This window comes from Bos indicus, chromosome 6 (genome assembly GCF_029378745.1).
Source record: "Bos indicus isolate NIAB-ARS_2022 breed Sahiwal x Tharparkar chromosome 6, NIAB-ARS_B.indTharparkar_mat_pri_1.0, whole genome shotgun sequence".
In the NCBI taxonomy this organism is placed as follows: Eukaryota; Metazoa; Chordata; class Mammalia; order Artiodactyla; family Bovidae; genus Bos; species Bos indicus.
In genome coordinates, this window is record NC_091765.1 from 37,984,719 (window position 1) to 38,004,760 (window position 20,042).

At 42.5% G+C, this 20,042-nt stretch overlaps 2 protein-coding genes across 6 annotated transcripts in view; one reads left to right on the top strand and one right to left on the bottom strand.

Annotated features, from left to right (window-relative positions):
* The window catches only part of FAM184B (family with sequence similarity 184 member B), a 125,414-nt gene that overhangs the window by 81,697 nt on the left and 23,675 nt on the right, over nt 1–20,042 (bottom strand). The gene's annotated exons all lie outside the window — the stretch shown is intronic.
* Nucleotides 19,890–20,042, top strand: part of NCAPG (non-SMC condensin I complex subunit G) — a 101,059-nt gene continuing 100,906 nt past the window's right edge. Inside the window, exon 1 of the mRNA XM_070791215.1 lies at nt 19,890–19,906. The gene's annotated coding sequence lies outside the window, so the exon portion shown is untranslated. The remainder of the gene's footprint in view (nt 19,907–20,042) is intronic.

Sequence of the window (20,042 nt, forward strand, 5' to 3'; positions counted from 1 at the left end):
CACAATGCAGTCCTCTTCAGTTGGGAACCCAGGAGTCCTCTTTGGCCCTTTTCTCTTCCTCCAGGACATGAAGACTGAACAGCCCGATCTCCAGGAAGTCTTCATGTCCATCCCTCCTTGTGCTGGGCTTCCTACTCTCAGCCGCCAGGTCCTCATTATCCCAGCTCTGTCTCCCTGCTGCCCAGCTCCCTGCCCTCCAGGAGTCAATAAACTGAATACAGCTTCTTCCCACACTACCCGATGGGGCTCCTCATAGCCCCCTGGATAAAACTATGCTCCTTGGCATGACATTCAAGGCTCAGAACAATCCAGTATCAAATCCTGCCACCACCCCTGAGGACCACAAGCTCCAGTGACAACTGGGGTACACACTGTTCCCTGCACAAGCCACACACTTGCAAAACTTTCTGGTTTTGTTCAAGCTCCTCCATCTGGCTGGCACGCCTTTCCTGCCATGCTCTCCCTGGTGAAATTCTCCTCAACACGAAGCTCTAGATCCAATGTCATCTGCCTTCCAAGAGCTCCTCCAGGGCCACTGCGGGGAATTCATTCATTCAAGAAATATGTACTGAGTCCGGAGGCACTAAGGTGATGCTGTGAGTTATCCTCGCCTAATAGTTCTCTTGAATGAAATGTTCCCTTGGTATCTCTAATTTTCTTGAAGAGATCTCTAGTCTTTCCCATTCTGTTGTTTTCCTCTATTTCTTTGCATTGATCACTGAGGAAGGCTTTCTTATCTCTCCTTGCTATTCTTTGGAACTCTGCATTCAGATGTTTATATCTTTCCTTTTCTCCTTTGTTTTTTGCTTCTCTTCTTTTCACAGCTATTTGTAAGGCCTCCCCAGACAGCCATTTTGCTTTTTTGCATTTCTTTTCCATGGGGATGGTCTTGATCCCTGTCTCCTATACAATGTCACGAACCTCCGTCCATAGTTCATCAGGCACTCTACCTATCAGATCTAGTCCCTTAAATCTATTTCTTACTTCTACTGTATAATCATAAGGGATTTGATTTAGGTCATACCTGAATGGTCTAGTGGTTTTCCCTACTTTCTTCAATTTAAGTCTGAATTTGGCAATAAGGAACTCCTGATCTGAGCCACAGTCAGCTCCCGGTCTTGTTTTTGTTGACTGTATAGAGTTTCTCCATCTTTGGCTGCAAAGAATATAATCAATCTGATTTCGGGGTTGACTATCTGGTGATGTCCATGTGTAGAGTCTTCTCTTGTGTTGTTGGAAGAGGGTGTTTGTTATGACCAGTGCATTTTCTTGGCAAAACTCTATTAGCCTTTGCCCTGCTTCATTCTGTATTCCAAGGCCAAATTTGCCTGTTACTCCAGGTGTTTCTTGACTTCCTACTTTTGCATTGCAGTCCCCTATAATGAAATGGACTCCTTTTTGGGGTGTTATCTAAAAGGTCTTGTAGGTCTTCATAGAACTGTTCAACTTCAGCTTCTTCAGCATTACTGGTAGGGGCATGGACTTGGATTACTGTGATATTGAATGGTTTGCCTTGGAAACGAACAGAGATCATTCTGTCATTTTTGAAATTGCATCCAAGTACTGCATTTCGGACTCTTTTGTTGACCATGATGGCTACTCCATTTCTTCTACGGGATTCCTGCCTGCAGTAGTAGATATAATGGTCATCTGAGTTAAATTCACCCATTCCGGTCCATTTTAGTTCACTGATTCCTAGAATGCCAAGAAATATCAATAACCTCAGATATGCAGATGACACCACCCTTACGGAAGAAAGTGAAAAGGAACTAAAAAGCCTCTTGATAAAAGTGAAAGTGGAGAATGCAAAAGTTCGCTTAAAGCTCAACATTCAGAAAACGAAGATCATGGCATCTGGTCCCATCACTTCATGGGAAATAGATGGGGAAACAGTGGAAACAGTGTCAGACTTTATTTTTGGGGGCTCCAAAATCACTGCAGATGGTGATTGCAGCCATGAAATTAAAAGACGCTTACTCCTTGGAAGAAAAGTTATGACCAACCTAGACAGCATATTGAAAAGCAGAGACATTACTTTGCCAACAAAGGTCCGTCTAGTCAAGGCTATGGTTTTTCCAGTAGTCATGTATGGATGTGAGAGTTGGACTGTGAAGAAAGCTGAGCGCCAAAAAATTGATGCTTTTGAACTGTGGTGTTGGAGAAGACTCTTGAGAGTCCTGTGGACTGCAAGGGGATCCAACCAGTCCACTCTAAAGGAGATCAGCCCTGGGTGTTCTTTGGAAGGAATGATGCTGAGGCTGAAACTCCAGTACTTTGGCCACCTCATGAGAAGAGTTGACCTATTGGAAAAGACCCTGATGCTGGGAGGGATTGGGGGCAGGAGTAAGAGGGGACGACAGAGGATGAGATGGCTGGATGGCATCACTGACTTGATGGACGTGAGTTTGAGTGAACTCCGGGAGATGGTGATGGACAGGGAGGCCTGGCGTGCTGCGATTCATGGGGTCGCAAAGAGTTGGACAGGACTGAGCAACTGAACTGAACTGAACTGAATAGTTCTCTTCCGGTATGAAGAGAGAAAAGAGATACAGATTTTAAAATTTACAGTCCTTTCTTTTCCTTCCTTCTCTGTTCCCCCATAGGATCTGTCCATGTGGATGGGGAGTCCCTTAGCATCGAGCCCTTTCTTATAGAGCACAGGAGTTAAGTATGTGGACACCAGGGCCGAACTACCTAAGTTCATGGCCTGGATCCACTACCTAAGAGCTGTGTGACTTTGGGGAAGTTACTCAACCTTAGCATTCCACACTACGTTCTGTATCAGAGACCACTATTTGTACTAGGAAATGCAGTCTCCTGCATGTAGTCTTTCAGCCACTGCTAGGCCACATAAGAATGGGCCTATTGGCCTGGAACCCTCCCTTACCTAGAGATAAGGAATCCACACAGCCTGCATGGGCTTATCAGCTTGTGCAGGAATATCTTGGCCTGTCTCAGGCTCAGCGTGTACTCCTTTGTTCTGGGGAGGTATGTAGGTCAATGGCCCTGAGGCATGAGCCCGGATTTCGGTATTTCAGACTCCTGAAGCGTGTAGGAGGGGTCCTTCTGCTACAGCACAATCACCCTGGGTCGTTGCATGGGCATCTGCCAGCAGAGGAACTAGTATGCACCGCTGGCACTGATCTTTCTCTTTCTTCTCAATGTGAGTAAAGGGTTGATTCATTCGATGCTTGACAATGTTGTGTTTTCCTTGGCAACTCAGACACCAAGATGCTATGGGAAGAAGCATTTGGACTTCTACTCCCTGTGGGTGGCACAGGGATGATCTCTGCTATTCCTCCATGTAGTAATAATCGGGGTCCTCCCTGAGCATTGATAACCAGAGCATGGTGTCCTGCTTGACAATTTGTTGATCCCAAGAATCTTAATTTTTAGCTGATATCCTGCTAATTTACTCTATTTTCCAGACCCTTGTGCAGTTGTTTGTGGCCACATGGCTAAGTGGTACTTAATGAAATGTTAGAAATAGTATTATGTAGGTTTCCAGAAAGCCTCCTTAAATGTGAGGGGCTGCACATATCTTTGTCCTTCTCCTCCCAGCAGCGTGGAAAAGGACTGTCATGGCTGGAGCTCCAGCAGTCATCTTGGACCAGAAGTTGATGTTGAGGAAAAAACTTTGCAGCTGGCAAGGCAGAGTGGAAAGATACAAAAGCCTGACTTGAGACAGCATGACTCTTCCATCCCAACCTGTGACTTTGTACCTCTGGTTCTTTTCTATGTAAGGGAGGGAAAACTTCTCATTTGTTTGGATTTTTCTGTTATATATGTAGCTGAACCTAATGCTAACTAATGAAAAGTCTGTCTCCCACAAGCCACAACTAGAGACTGTCGGCTGCAATGAAAGATCCTTCACAAGGCAACGAGGATTCCACATGCCACAGCTAGCTGAGATCCAAGGTAGCCAAATAAATAAATTAACTAATAAATAACCCATTTATCTATAACCTCAGATATGCAGATGACACCACCCTTATGGCAGAAAGTGAAGAGCCTCTTGATGAAAGTAAAACAGGAGAGTGAAAAAGTTGGCTTAAATCTCAACATGCAGAAAACGAAGATCATGGCATCCGGTCCCATCACTTCATGGGAAATAGATGGGGAAACAGTGGAAACAGTGTCAGACTTTATTTTTCTGGGCTCCAAAATCACTGCAGATGGTGACTGCAGCCATGAAATTAAAAGACGCTTACTCCTTGGAAGAAAAGTTATGACCAACCTAGATAGCATATTCAAAAGCAGAGACATTACTTTGCCAACAAAGGTTCGTCTAGTCAAGGCTATGGTTTTTCCTGTGGTCATGTATGGATGTGAGAGTTGGACTGTGAAGAAAGCTGAGCACTGAAGAATTGATGCTTTTGAACTGTGGTGTTGGAGAAGACTCTTGAGAGTCCCTTGGACTGCAAGGAGATCCAACCAGTCCACTCTAAAAGAGATCAGTCCTGGGTGTTCTTTGGAAGGAATGATGCTAAAGCTGAAACTCCAATACTTTGGCCACCTCATGTGAAGAGTTGACTCATTGGAAAAGACTCTTATGCTGGGAGGGATTGGGGGCAGGAGGAAAAGGGGACGACAGAGGATGAGATGGCTGGATGGCATCACAGACTCAATGGACATGAGTTTGAGTGAACTCCGGGAGTTGGTGATGGACAGGGAGGCCTGGCGTGCTGCAATTCACAGGGTTGCAAAGAGTCAGACACGACTGAGCGACTGAACTGAACTGAACCCATTTATCTTGCTCACTTTTGTATTTCCTGTACCTTGAATTATGTCTTGCACAAAGTCTGTGTCCATGAGAAAGGTCTGCTGCTGCTAAGTCGCTTCAGTCGTGTCCGACTCTGTGCGACCCCGTAGATGGCAGCCCACCAGGCCCCGCCGTCCCTGGGATTCTCCAGGCAAGAACACTGGAGTGGGTTGCCATTTCCTCCTCCAATGCATGAAAGTGAAAAGTGAAAGTGAAGTCGCTCAGTCGTGTCCGACTCTTAGCAACCCCATGGACCAGGCTCCTCCATCCATGGGATTTTCCAGGCAAGAGTACTGGAGTGGGAAAGGTCTGATGAATCATAAACAAATGGGTTTGTATTAAATGGCTCACATCACAAACACAATAAAAAAAGAAACATTATGTATACATACATAAAATATATGTAGCTATTTATAGTTCAGGGCATATTTTGGGAGTAGCTAGGAATTTTTCACTGTAGCTTTTAAGACCCAGTTGTGCTGTTGTTTATACCCCTCACTTCTTGAAATAACACAAACAATTTTGCTTTTGGGAGAGTTCTGATGTCAGGTTGGCCTCATTGTTCAGGTGACAATAAACAGACAAGGAACAGTGGCAGCTGCCCAGCTGGAAGTTGGCTGGGAGCAATGAGTTTTTTCATGATTATATTTATTTAATATTTATAAATGATAACTGTCACCAGGAGCCAGGCTCCCAGGTGCTTTGTATCATAAAGCCTCATGGGGGGTTTATGTTTTATATCATGTATTTCTTTTTCCATCACAGCGGTCTTCACTGTCTGCTCTCCATGAAAGTAAACTGCAAAGCCATATGGTCCATTGTGTTGGATTTTTGTAGCTAAAGGGAACAAATGGCCAGTTCACTATTTTCCTTAAACAATATATCCTCCACAAATTTCTTCCTATTTTTAAAACTGAAGTATAGTTGATTTATAATATTGTGTTAGTTTCAGGCATATAATAAAATGATTTGGTTATATATCTATATTCTTTTAAAAATTATTTTCCATTACAGTTTTATTGGGCTTCCCTCATAGCTCAGTTGGTAAAGAATCTGCCTGCAATGCAGGAGACCCTTGTTCAATTTCTGGGTTGGGAAGATCCACTGGAGAAGGGATAGGCTACCCACTCCAGTATTCTTGGGCTTCCCTTGTGGCTCAGCTGGTAAAGAATCCGCCCTCAATGACGGAGACCTGGGTTCAATCCCTGGGCTGGGAAAATCCCCTGGAGAAGGGAAAGGCTACCCACTCCAGTATTCTGGCCTGGAAAATTCCATGGACTATGCAGTCCATGGGGTTGCAAAGAGTCGGACACGACTGAGCAACTTTCACTTTCAAAGTTTTATTACAAGATATTGAATATAACTCTCTGTGCTACACAGTAAGTCCTCGTTGGTTATTTATGGTAGTATGCATCTGTTAATCTCATACTCCCAAATTATCCCCTTCGGTAGCCATAAGTTTGTTTTCTATGTCTATGAGTCTGTTTTTGTTTTGTAAGTCCATCTGTATTTTAGATTTCACATACCATATGGATATCATTTATGATCATATAAGTGATATCACATGGTGTGTTTCTCTGTCTGACTGACTTCACCTTCATCTCTAGGCCATCCATGTTGCTGCAAATGGCATTATTTCATTTTTTTTTATGGCTGGGTATATGTACCACATCTTCTTTATCCATTCTTCTGTTGATGGATATTTAGGTTCCTTCCATGTCTTGGCTACTGTAAATAGTGCTGCTATGAACACTGCATGTATCTATTCAAATTGGAGTTTTTGTCTTTTCTGGATACATGTTTAGGTGTGGGATTGCTGGATCACATTACCTACCACCAATTTCTTTTAAAGAGAAAGAAATCACCCTTACGAAGCAAAATATATCTCTCCTTATGCACACGTCCCCTTTTTGGTCATGGTTTTCATTATGGGGGATACAGAATGCTCAAAACAAATCTAAATCCTTGTGTGCTTGAAGCTGACATTCAAGTAAGAGAGTCGGACAACAAACATGTGAAATAGTGGAATAAACAATCTGGTAGGAAGTAATAAATGCAAAGAAAAAGTATAAAGCAAGGAAGGAACACTTGAGGGGTGGAGTTAAAATTTTACACACAGCAGGGAAGGAAGGCTTCACTGAGGAAGTAACATTTGAGTAGAGAGCAGATGGACACAGGAGAGAAACGAATGAAGGGTGTTGGGGAAGAGCACACCTGGCAGAGGTGTAGCAGCAGAGTCCCAGAGGCACAAGGATGTGGTCGGGCTGATGCAGTAGCACAGAGGCCAGTGTGCCTGGGGCAGAGCGAGCAGCGAGGGCAAAGAGTAGGCAGGAGAGGCGAAGGGCTGGGTTGTGGAGGTCCCATGGCTTCTTGAAGAACTCTGGGTTTTACCCTATGTGAGACGGGAAGCCTCGGAGAGCTCAGAGTGTGATCTGATCCACATTTTATAAAGATCACTCTGGCTGCTGTTGAGAATGGTGGAAGCAGGAGATTCATTAGGACACATGTCTCTTCCAGGTCCCACCAGTCTTTTTCCCCATCTTCATTCCCCCGGTAATCTTCCTCCCTAGCCCACTTCAGAACCAAGAGCCATTTCGTACTCCCTTTGTCCCTATCAAAATGTATTTTTGGATTCTTCCATCACACTAGTCAACAGCAGCTGCCATTATTAAGCAGATTCATACCCAAGAAAAGCAGAGTGAAGAACAACAGTTTGTAGAGGTTCCACAGAATGAAGGGGGTCTATGTTCTCCCCACTCTTCAGTCAGGACTTCTTCAACTGTAAGCAAAATGAATTCAAGTGTGCTCATCTTCTATTGTTGATAAAGAAATGACCACAAGTTGATAAAGAAATTACCACAAACAGACAAGTATGATGTGGCTAGGTTCTTGCTCAAGGGCTCAATGAAACTGAGGTGTTACCTGCTGAGTTCTCATCTGGAGCCTCTGGGGAGAAATTTGTCTCTCATCTAATTCAGGCTGCTGGCATAATACACCTCCTTATGGCTATACAACTGTTATCTGGAATTGCTCTCAGCTCCTAGAGGCCACCTGCGTTCTTTAGTACATGGTACCTCCATCTCCCTCACTGAGTTTTTCTCATACTTCAAATCTCTCTGCTTTCTCCAACTGTAATCTCTAGACTGGGCTTTCAGGGTTCATGTGATTAGGTCAGATTCACCTATTCTGTCTATCTTAAGGTCAATTTACTTGAACCTTAGTTACAACTGCAAAACCCCTTCCAGAGAAACCTAGATTGGTGTTTGATTGACTAAGACAAGATGTGTATATACCAGGGGCTGAGAATTTGGGGCCATGTTAGAATCTGCCTAGTAGAGTCAGGTAAAAGGAAGCAAGCACACTGACTCACATGTCTGGGAAGGGCCTCCCAGAATACAGGGAAGAGGGAAGAGCTGGGTCAGGCCTCAATGTGCCCATGACTCACATACATTCTCTTTCTACTCACCTCTCATCCCTGCTCACTTCTGCCTGTCTGCATTCCCCAGAGGTCCTCTCCCCAAAGAACAAGAAAGACCATCATCAGTTTCCCTATTTCCTGCAATCAGAGTTTTGTTACACCAGCAGAAAGAGAATTTCTTTCTCCCAAAGTTTGAATATCAATCCTAAGGATTCCAGCCACCTAGGTCATGTGCTCCTGGCTGGGATGGGAAGTAGAGCACCAAGACTGAGAGCCCTCTGAGAACCATGTGGAGAGTGGGAGGGGTTCTCCAAATGGGGGAAATGGAAAGCTTGCTGTATAGACAGACAGACCAACTGTGACCCTAGTCAGCTGTCTCACTCTTTCCCCCAAAGACCTTCAATCCCCTCTGCATCCCTCCCTTTCCTTTTCTTACTTAACCAGCCTTGCCTTCTTTACCTCTCATGAGATCTAGTTCTAGAATTCACAAGATTAAGTTCAAACCTACATGGGACTTCTCTGGTTAAGACTCTGGGCTTCCAATGCAGGGAGCCCAGGTTCAATCCCTGGTCAGAGAACTAGATCCCACATGCCACAACTAAAGATTGAACATCCCGAGTGCCACAACTGAGATCCAGAGCAGCCAAATAAATAAATACAAATAAATTAAAAAAATTTTTTTTTAAAATATTGATTCAAGCCTATAATAGTTGGGGGTGTGGGATATAGTTAGACATTAAAGTAATAATACTTTACAGAATAAAAGAATCCTGGACTAAAATTTAGTCCTTACTCTACACTAACTCAGACAGCCATTTTGCTTTTTTGCATTTGTTTTTCTTGGGGACGGTCTTGATCCCTGTCTCCTCTACAATGTCACGAACCTCCATCCATAGTTCATCAGGTACTCTGTCTATCAGATCTAGTCCCTTAAATCTATTTGTAACTTCCACTGTATAATCATAAGGAATTTGATTTCGGTTATACCTGAATCATAGGCCTTACAAATAGCTGTGAAAAGAAGAGAAGCAAAAAGGAAAGATATGCCCATTTGAATGCAGAGTTCCAAAGAAGAGCAAGGAGAGATAAGGAAGCCTTCCTCAGCAATCAGTGCAAAGAAATAGAGGAAAATAATAGAATAGGAAAGACTAGAGATCTCTTCAAGAAAATTAGAGATACCAAGGGTACATTTCATGTAAAGATGGGCTCAATAAAGGACAGAAATGGTATGGACCTAACAGAAGCAGAAGATATTAAGAAGAGGTGGCAAGAATACACAGAAGAACTGTATAAAAAAGATCTTCATGACTCAGATAATCATGATGATGTGATCACTCACCTAGAGCCAGACATCCCGGAATGTGAAGTCAAGTGGGCCTTAGGAAGCATCCCTATGAACAAAGCTGGTGGAGGTGATGGAATTCCAGTTGAGCTATTTCAAATCCTGAAAGATAATGCTGTGAAAGTGCTTCACACAATATGTCAGCAAATTTGGAAAACTCAGCAGTGGCCACAGGACTGGAAAAGGTCAGTTTTCATTCCCACCCCAAAGAAAGGCATGCCAAAGAATGTTCAAACTACTGCACAATTGCACTCATCTCACATGCTAGTAATGCTCAAAATTCTCCAAGCCAGGCTTCAGCAATACGTGAACCATGAACTTCCAGATGTTCAAGTTGGTTTTAGAAAAGGCAAAGGAACCAGAGATCAAATTGCCAACATCCACTGGATCATTGAAAAAGCAAGAGAGTTCCAGAAGAACATCTATTTCTGCTTTATTGACTATGCCAAAGCCTTTGTCTGTGTGGATCACAATAAACTGTGGAAAATTCTGAAAGAGATGGGAATACCAGGCCACCTGACCTGCCTCTTGAGACACCTGTATGCAGGTCAGGAAGCAACGGTTAGAACTGGACATGGAACAAGACTGGTTCCAAATTGGGAAAGGAGTATGTCAAGGCTGTATATTGTCACCCTGCTTATTTAACTTACATGCAGAGTACATCATGAGAAACGCTGGGCTGGAGGAAGCACAATCTGGAATCAAGATTGCTGGGAGAAATATCAATAACTTCAGATATGCAGATGACATCACCCTTATGGCAGAAAGAGAAGAAAAACTAAAGAGCCTCTTGATGAAAGTGAAAGAGGAGAGTGAAAAAGTTGGCTTAAAGCTCAACATTCAGAAAACGAAGATCAATGGCATGCGGTCCCATTGCTTCATGCCAAATTGATGGGGAAACAGTGGAAACAGTGCAGATAGTGATTGCAGTCATGAAATTAAAAGACGCTTGCTCCTGGGAAAGAAAGTTAAGACCAACCTAGACAGTATATTCAAAAGCAGAGACATTACTTTGCCAATAAAGGTCCATATAGTCAAGGCTATGGTTTTTCCAGTAGTTATGTATGGATGTGAGAGTTGGACTATAAAGAAAGCTGAGCACAGAAGAATGGATGCTTTTGAACTGTGGTGTTGGAGAAGACTCTTGAGAGTCCCTTGGACTGCAAGGAGATCCAACCAGTTCTGGGTGTTCATTGGAAGGACTGATGTTGAAACTGAAACTCCAGTACTATGGCCACCTAATGCAAAGAGCTGACTCATTGGAAAAGACCGTGATGCTGGGAAAGATTGAGGGCAGGAGGAGAAGGGGACTACAGAGGATGAGATGGTTGGATGGCATCACCGACTCGATGGACATGGGTCTGGGTGAACTCCGGGAGTTGGTGATTGACAGGGAGTCCTGGCATACTGTGGTCCATGGGATCGCAAAGCACTGGACACGACTGAGCAACTGAACTATACTAACTGTGATATGGAGCACGTGGCAGGGGTCCACTGTCCAGTTCTCTCTTTCCAAGAACTTGATGTGTGGAGTATAGTCAGCTGGTACCTTTAGATTCACTGTGACAGTCCCACCAAGGCAATGATTCCTTTCCACCCCCCAACCCTCACAAAGCTGCTTCTACCCAACAACTAAGTCCAGAGGGCTTGGCTATTTCTAACCAACCCAAGACTCCTCTAATGTGCCCTCTCTGCTCAGCAGCCCCTCATCAGCCTGGCCAAGACCCTTTCTTAGCTGGACTGCAGTCTGTGGATTTTTCCACCCAATCTTTCCTTCCCTCTCACCTCTTATAGGTGTCAGGGCTGCACCACAGTCAGTAGGTGCTCCCTGTCTAGTCCTGTTCCCTCTCCCATTCTTCAGACACTTCTCCCAATAAATCTCCTCCATGTCAAAATTTGTCTTGGTGTTCATTATTTGGAAGATACAATATAACATCAAGGGAATTGGACTGGATTTCTTCCAGCTCTAAAACTCTATCTGCTTGGGGGATACTACAAGCTTATACCTGTTTCATGAGAGAAGAGAAAATTGGCTGAGCATTTAGGTCTCTAATCCACAACTATTTGGAGCCTATGTTCATTGCTTCTTTTGATTTTTATGCACCCTCCCCCCCACCCCACCCCCGCTTTTGGTAATGTCTTATCAAGTAAATATTTCTGAGCAAAGTTTCAGATGGCTATAAACATTTCAGAGACTGGCTGAAAGCTGGCCTGAAGCATTATTTTACCTTAGCCAATGGTTCTTATACTTCAGTGTGCAGAAAAGTCCCCTGGGGGTATGTTATAAAAGGCAGCTTCCTGGACCCAACCCAAAGACAGCTTCACTCAAGAGAAGGGTAGGAGGCCCTGGGAATCTGCTTTTGCATTAAACTCCCTTATGACTGATGCTGTTAGTTTACAGAGTAATTGAGAAATGAGAACTCATGATGAAGAAAATCTACATTCTTTCTTAAGTTTTACAATGATTATTTACTAAGAACCTATAGGGTGCTGTGAGAAGCTATACAGAGTCATTAGTTCTGCATGCATGGTGGGGGCTGGGGTGGGCCAAGATGATTTCTCAAAAGTGCTAATTTTCTGCAGCAGGCCATAAAAAGTAAGAAAGAATTTGTCCCCCAGCCAGTAACATGGTGAAGACACTCAGTATATGTAGATCACATTAGACTGGGGAACTGAGGAGTCCTGGAGTTGATTGGCAATGGAAGAGAAGACCAAGGGAAGGAATGTGGACTTTCTAGATTATCTCAGTTACCACCTTGGACTTCACTTTCAACACCTGTGATATCAACAGAGAACATCACTACAGAAATTTAGGGAATAGCCCTCTTATCTTGAGAAAACACAAGGTCAACAGAAAGTTGAAAGTCAGAAGTAGTAAATGCTACTTGCTTTTTCTTTCGTAGCATAATAGGGGCCTGAATTTAGAATGGCACTAGATTGGAAACTCTCTGTGATGCCTTGGGATCTCTGCTCTGGCTCCCAGAGGTGCCTGCTGTATTCTGAGGCTTCTCACAGCCCCAGGAATGAGCATCTAATTGGTTCGGGAATCCCCTATTGTCTCTCAGGGTTAGCCAGATACAACGGACCCATCTATCAGTGAGGGCATTTGAGCCCCTTGATCCCAGTTCAGAAGTGAGGATCAAGATCCTCTGATCCACTGATAGTCCCTAACATTGATCCATAGTTGTCCTTCAATTTGACATATGGTTTTGCCCCTTGTGCTTCAATCCCCTGTAAAATTTTTTAAAATGATTTTCTTTCTTGTTATCAAAGCAATATAGGATCAAGGTAAAAATAAATCAAAAGAACCATTATTATTTAAAATTACTCCCAATTAAAAGACTTTTTTCAAAAAAAGAGTACATATATCTTATAATTTTAGAGGTTTAAGGGTGCTCTGAAGTACATCTATAAATTTCTTACTGCCAATGTACCTTATTCAGGAAAAGTTTTGAAATGAGGAAAAAGGAAGACAGAAGGTATCAGAAAAAAAAAAAAAGAACAGAAACAGATCTAGATATTGAATTGTTGTACAATCTATACATTTAGTATTTGTTGCCTTGAACAAAATAAGTTTAAATAAACATAGTTGCATTACCTTAAGAAAGACAAAGAATAAAAATCACCTGTATCCTCACTGGTACAAAGAAATAGTTTGGCTAACATTTGGATGTGTTTCCTGTCAGGTTGCCTTTTTAAAAAATATTTTATTTATTTGTCTGTGCCAAGTCTTATTTGTAGCATGCAGGATCTTTAGTTGCAGCTGTGGGATCTAGTTCCCTGACTAGGGACTGAACATGGAGAACATGGAGTCTAAGATACGGGACTACCAGGGAAGTCCCAAGGTTGCCTTTATATGTATATGTTTTAAGATATTTATTTTCATAACTATGATCATGGTATGCAATCAATTTCATTTCCTCAGTTTTGCATTTACCATTATGAGTGATTTTTTTGTTCATATACATCATGCTTAATGTGGACATAAAATTCTACCATGTACCTCTATCATATTTTACTGCTATATACACCTATTGTTGGACATTAAAGTCATTTTCAATGTTTCATTGTAAATAACGGTGCTTAGAATACAGAATTGCATTAAAGTTTTTTTCACACTTTGGATTTTCCCCTTAGGATGAATTCTCTGATGTAGATTTTGAGGATGAAAGAATAAGAAAGCTTTGAAGAGTTATCATCACATTGTCAAATTGCTTTTGAGAACAATGAGAACATTTCATACTGTTACCAGCCTAAACAAATGTCTACATCACCACACCCTCACCATTGTTGTGTGTTTCCTGTTCTTTAAGCTTTACAAGTCTGTTGGCAAAAATTGCTGATTTACTTCCCATGGATGTCTTTTAATCCCATGGCCCTTGATTCCCAGAGATGCCACTAAGATATTACAAATAAGAATTACAGATGTTTAAAAAATTGTGTAAAAATCATTTAACCTTCATAAAAGCAGTTTTATTCTTTCAGTTCATCATGCTTCCTTCTCATATTTTTAATGGAAGATTTCTCAGTCTCGGCACTTTGACACTGCAGCATCCCAAGTGCCAATAGCTCCTCTCTACTCTACTGTGAGAACCAAAAATGGCTTCAGACATCACCAATTATCTCCCTCCTGACACCCAGCAGCCCCGAGGGATAGGGAGTAGCCTCTGAGAACCCAGTGTCCCCCTGGGAAGAAAATAGCCCCTGACTAATGAAAAACACAGAGCTGTAAGTCCAAGTTTCGATAGTCCCTATACAACATCCTTTTCTGCCTCCTTCCTTGTCAACAAAAACCCAATTTCATTCAGCTGTCCTCTCCCATGGGTTCAGGGGGTGAATTATGGCAAATTATGCCTGGTCTAAGTCAGGCCTTATAGTTTTGTCTCATTTATCAATGACTCATTTTGGTTTGGGCATGGAACTCGGTCCTGGCCAAGAGGACCCAAGGAGACATCTGAAGGACTTCTGGAAAAGATTTCCTTACAAATAAAAAGAAGCACAAAGGAGACAATGTCCTTCTTCAGGAGATGTCATGTCTCTGTGTGTTGCCTGGAACAGCCAGTGTGGAACTCTAGGGGAGGAAAGCATTGACATGCATAAGATGAAGATGGCAAGCACATGACCTGTGGTGACATCCTTGAGACACTGAATTACCAGCTACGGAGAGGCTCTACCTCCTGACTTCTTGTTATGTGAGATAACACACCTTTAGATGTTGAAGACTGCAGTGTTTTCCACAATTGCATCCAACTGGCTTTCCGGGAGCCCCAGACACAGTCCCAAAGAGATGTAGTGAAATCAGGGAGTCTGGATAGCTGATTTGGACCCTCTAGATCCAGACAAGCAGGTCCAGAAAGGTAGAGGAATAGTGGGATAGAAGCTGTTCCTCAGGGGAGTCAGGAGCTCAGAGAAGCGATGACTTCCAAGGCCACTGTAAAAAGTAACAGTCCTTAATACACAATGACTGGCTCTGTGTTCACTGGGTCAGAGTGGGCAGGACTGAGCCTGGAGGTGTCCAGACGAGTAACTGCAGGAGCTAGGAGAGGCAGGGCCTCTCGGAACTAGTGCCTCTGTACCCTGCTGGGAGGGGAGTACTATAATACAAGAGAAAGAACAAGGGTTTGGGAACTGGAGTTTCAAGAGGGATTTCAAACCCATGTCTGACATGGGTGGATGGGTGAGTAAATGGATAGGAAGGTGGTGGGGAGGGCAGATGGGTGGAGGAGGGGCTGGTCAGAAGCTGCATGGGTGAAGAAGTAATGAAGAGGATGGGTGGGAGGTGGGGTGAGTGAGCGAATGGGACAGGTGAATGGAGGGGCAGTCGTAACTAGATCGATGAATAAACAAATAATAACAACTCTTTGGGTTTTGTTTTGCTCACAGACAGCCACCTTTTAAGGTGGGAAGGAACTTCTGGGGATCTCAGGAGGCCACATTCCCATTTCACTTTGTAAGTGAAAAAGTGAAAGTGTTAGTCCCTCGGTTGTGTCCAACTCTTTGTGACCCCATGAACTGCAGCCTGCCAAGCTCCTCTGTCCATGGAATTCTCCAGGGAAGAATACTGGAGTGGGTAGCCATCTTCAGGGAATCTTCCTGACCCAGCAATCGAACCCAGGTCTCCTTCACTGCAGGTAGATTCTTTACCGTCTGAGACACCAGGGAAGCCCTTTGTGGGCATCCTCAAGAGGATGCCCAGGTTATCCCAACTGTTTACTATTTAAAACTTGCAAATGTTATAAAAATAAAAAGAAATAAAGACACTTTCTACAAGTCAGGCATGTAAATGAGAATTACAAATGAATTTTCAGGATATAGGGCTACAATCATAAATCTAATATCACTGCAAATAAGCTTTGGCCTATACTGAATCCGAGATAGCTGCACTTATTAAAATTAAAAGAACAGTGAAGATGAAAGCAATGCACGTCTTTTTCACTGGCAGGCGGTGTGACCGACTCCTGAGTTCCTCTCTTAACCTCAGCAATTTGCCCTTGAAAGGAGCAGCTACTACTAATTTGCTTGCAGGCTTTTTAAATTTTCTTGTTCGTCCTTCAGTTAGCAAAACCAAAATATCCTTTCAACGTTGGTAGCTGGGCTTTGGTGCTGTTTCCTCTCACGTCTGTTTGACCCCTATGCTGAGGTTTCGTCCCCCCTACCCAACTGAGGTCCCTCCTGAGGGTTCCACTGCCCCCCTTGCAGGCCTCCAATGCCTCCCCCGTTATGCCACACTCATTAGACTCTGTCTCCTCATTGTTATCAGGGGTTCCTTCAGGAAAAGAATCCGCCTGCAATGCAGGAGACCCCGATTCAATTCCTGAGTTAGAAAGATCCACTGGAGAAGGGAAAAGCTACCCACTCCAGTATTTTGGCCTGGAGAATTCCATGGACTATAAAGTCCATGGGGTCACAAAAGAGTCGGGCATGGCTGACCGACTTTCACTTTCAGGTTATTCCTAACCTAGCACAAAAGTCTTAAGAATAAATGAATCAGCTTGAATTTTTTAAGACCAAGTTTTATTAAAACAGGCTTTTAAAACTGCTCTGTATGTATATTTTATTCAAATAAAATGTCTAAAATGTATTTAAATGGAACACAGCATTATTTTTTAAATAAGGCAATTTTCCTACTTACTAAAATCTGCTCTCTTGTTGTCAAATTCAGAGGTTATTAAATGCTGGGATTGGTTGCCCAAAGAGCTTTCTGGCTGTCACTCCCTGGAGGCCTTTAAAAACTGACTAGGATTAAAATATATGATTCAATAGTTTTCCCAATTATAAAAAATAACCAGCTGAGAAAGGTTAAGGAAGGAAATATTCTATTTACAATAGCAGCAAATATACACAACACACAAGGGAACAAATTGAAGAAATGCGTAGAATTTGGATCTAGAAAACTTAAAAGCTGTGAGACATAAGAGTGAAAGAGAAGACCTACTGTGTTTTTGAACAGGAACACTTAATACTATAATACGTAAATTCTCTCTAAACGAATGCATATGCAGTCCTACACAAGCAATCATACACAAATATCAACAGGATTTTGGGTAGAGCCAGACACCCTGATTCTGATATCCACATCAAAAATTTAAAAAGTGAAATCCAGGAACTATTTTGTAAAGTAAGTGTAGCAGGAGTGGACTAGCCCTATCAGTAGTTTTTATAATATAGCCCAAAGCTTACTATAAAATTATAATTATTAAATAGCTTGGTCCTAAATATGAAATAGATAGATGATTAGAACAGAGGAGAGTCCTGATTGCTAAGTTAATGGTAAAGACGGCATTTCAAGTCCATGGGGAATGGCAGAATTACTCAATAAATGTATAGAGAAATTGGCTAACCATTTGGAAAGAAATAAACTGAATCCCCACTTTACTCTTCATATCAAAACTAAACCCAGATACAGTAACAATTTAAAATAAAAATAAAACCATAAAAATATTAGAAGAAACCATGGATTACTTTAGTTATATTTATTTCATATATTATATTAATTTATAATTTTGGAGATGGGTAAAAGCCTGTCTGGGCTTCCCAGGTGGTGCTAACCATAAATAACCTGCCTGCCAATGCAGGAGACATAAGAGACATGGGTTCAATCCCTGGGTTGGGAAGATCCCCTAGGGGAGGGCATGGCAATCCACTCCAGTATTCTTGCCTGGAGAATCCCATGGATAGAGGAGCCTGGCAGGCTACAGTCCATAAGGTCACAAAGAGTTGGACACGACTGAGCGGCTAAGCTGTTATTTACCTACGCTATTAGTTTCCTATTGTTGCTGTAATAAATTACCACAAGTTTAGTGGCTTAAAACAACACAAATTTATTATCTCACACTCTGGGACTCAGAAGACTTAAAAGCAAGGTGTCAGCAGGACTGCATTCCTTCCTTCCAGAGGCTCCAGTAAAGAATCTGTTTCTTTGCCTTTTCCAGCTTCTAGAGGCCACTATCAGAGAAGGCAATGGCAACCCATTCCAGTACTCTTGTCTGGCAAATCCCATGGATGGAGGAGCCTGGAAGGCTGCAGTACATGGGGTCGCTAGGAGTCGGACACGACTGAGCAACTTCACTTTCACTTTTCACTTTCATTCATTGGAGGAGGAAATGGCAACCCACTCCAGTATTCTTGCCTGGAGAATCCCAGGGATGGGGGAGCCTGGTGGGCTGCCATCTCTGGGGTCGCACAGAGTCGGACACGACTGAAGCAACTTAGCAGCAGCAGCAGCAGCAGGACCACTATGAAGTTTCCATAGTGTATAGCCGCTTCCTCGAGTCCCCTGAATCTCTACTTCTACAACCACATCTCCTACTATGCCTCTGACCCTTCTGCCTCCCTTTAAAGGATTTCTGTGAAGTTTAAAGCACTTTCTATGAAGTTTTCTTACCAAAAAAACTGAACCTGAATCTAATCAGTCTTGTAAACGGAACCACCATTTTATTTATTTTTTTTATTTTTTATTTTTTTTGGAACCACCATTTTAAAGGAAATGTAAGTGACAGAAAAACATGTAAAAAAAGCACCAAGGGTGGAATTGGCAAAATTGAAATTTTTGGAAACTCTAGAATAACCCAGTTTTTTTACAAGGAGGGGAATATGCTTCTGTGTGTGTGTGTGAAACTATTGACTAAGAGAAACCTAAAAGACTTATCAACTGAGTTGCAAAATATCATTTGAATCTTGATTTGAAAAGAAAATGGTAAGAATTTTATGAGACAACACTATGAAACAATACAACTACTACAAGAAGGATTTACTGTTAATTTTTTCAGTGTGATAATGGTATTGAATATTAAGGATATGCTACAAAAAGGGATACTTATCTTCCAAAGATATACACCTACATTTTTATGGGTGAAATACTTCTGAGATTGCTATAAAATAATATAGAAGCAGGGAGTAGATATGGGTTCAAATGAAGCAAACAGCATAAGTCAGTAATCATTGTTAAAGCTGGGCAACAGGGAAACAGTGTACTGAAATGTTGTACATACACTTGAAACTTTCATGGTAGAAGTTATATAAAAATGACAATAAATGTCTTGTTGGGGAGCACATGATTGGTATCACCAGAATCACATCAAGAAATTCAGCTGTAAGGGATTCTGAGAAATATAATTCTAAGCTTTTCAGCCTCTGCAGCACTTGGCAGAATCAGGGTTGAAATATGTGGGAGTGAAATGTTCAACACTGTTCACCCTCAAATCTGTAACTCAAATCCTGACTCTCTCCTATAGGACCATAAAAAATATCCAACTGCCTCCTTGGCACCTGACTTGGATGTCTCACAGGACCTCCAACTCTACACCAAAGCCAAAGCTAAAGATAACCCTCTCCTGCTACTTACCAGCTGTGTGACCTCAGAGAAGCCCCTTAGCTTCCCAACTCTCCAGTGTGTGAACTGAGAAAATCAACTAAATCACCTCCAGGTCATCAACAGCTCCGGGAACGGATGGGACTAAAACCTACCCGCTTTAGACAGTACTAATTTAACTCTATGCTATATTTAAATAACAAGTCATCTTAAAAGGGACTTAGCCTATATGTTTTTAGAAGCAGCACTATCTCATGATAAATTTAGCATCAATTTAGCCATCAGTAATCATTTACTCAATATCAGTGACTGCAGTATATTTAGCTGAAATTTCAAACAGCCCATAACAGCTTTCAGTATGGGCGCATGCGTCCTAGAACCGACCCAGCCAGAAAGCTGCCTCTCTGTAGCCAAGGAGCTGTCTGTTGTTGTGAAGATAATTTTGATGGCTGGGTTTCCTTCTTTTTTTTTTTTTCTGTATCTGTTTCAGAAATGTGACAGGTGCAATTTTTTCCAAGGCAAGAGGAAGAGATGGCTTTGACCTCTGGTGCCTGTTGAAGCATCTGCAGGAGGGTGAGTTGTCATTTTTATTGCATAAGTGAGGGTGTTCCCACAGTGAAGCGAAGGGGGTGATAAATAAGATTCTTGGAGGCTGTTAAATGGCACTTAGTGGGAGGAGGCCTGAGTGACAGCTGCGAATGGCGCAGGG